Source organism: Rhagoletis pomonella, unplaced genomic scaffold (genome assembly GCF_013731165.1).
Source record: "Rhagoletis pomonella isolate Grant_MI unplaced genomic scaffold, Rhpom_1.0 Rhpom_scaffold_00006, whole genome shotgun sequence".
NCBI classification, from domain to species: Eukaryota; Metazoa; Arthropoda; class Insecta; order Diptera; family Tephritidae; genus Rhagoletis; species Rhagoletis pomonella.
The window spans coordinates 39,771,641-39,772,579 of NW_023458560.1; positions in this window are offsets into that span (position 1 = coordinate 39,771,641).

The window sequence follows — 939 nt, forward strand, 5'->3', positions numbered from 1 at the left end:
AAAAAAAATATTTTAGACAAAAAAATACTAACCGATTTTTAAAAAATTGGTATCGCTGTAGAGGCGATTAAACCCCTTTCTTCTGAAATGCTTATTCGCATTTATTTAAATAAAACAGAAAATTACCTTTCGTTTTCATATATAACCTGTTATGTAAAAAATCAAAAACCATGGTGTTTTTATTTTTGTATATGCCTTAGACTTCAGTTACATATACTTTTGCTTTATTTTTAACAGGGCTGTGGGTGAACAAGATCGAATTAACGCTTAAAACACAATAAATTATTTGTTTTATTTAAATACGGTATTCAATTGTATTACTAATTAGTAATTTTTTGTAATATTTTTGTTTATAAGAAAAAATTGGTATTCTTTCTTTAAAGTGTTTATTCTCAAATTTTTATATTCGAAGTATACAAATATGCATATTAGACGAAAGGGGTTTAATCCTTTTAACAACGATGCCAATTTTTTAAAAATCGGTGAGTAATTTTTTGTTATATTTTTTTTTTTATTAAAAAAGTTATTTTTTGCTCTTAAGTGTTTTTTCTCAATTCTTTATTCACGAAGTACACAAATATGCATATAAGAAGAAAGGGGGTTTAATTGTCTTTACAACGATATAATTTTTTAAAAATCGGTTAGTAATTTTTTTGTTTAAAATATTGCTTTATACAAAAAAAGTTATTTTTTCATTTAAATGTGTTTTCTCAGATTTTTATATACGAAGTATACAAATATGCATATCACAAGAAAGAAGGTTAAATCGCCTTAACAACAAAACGAATTTTTAAAAAATGAGTTCAAAAGTTTCTTAAATATTAAGTTTTTAATTTTTCGAAGATCTGACCAAGTCAAAGGTCAAAGTATAGCACCTGTAATATAAGTTTTCAAAAAAAATTTATATACCATATAAATAAGAGCAAAAGGCGGACCACG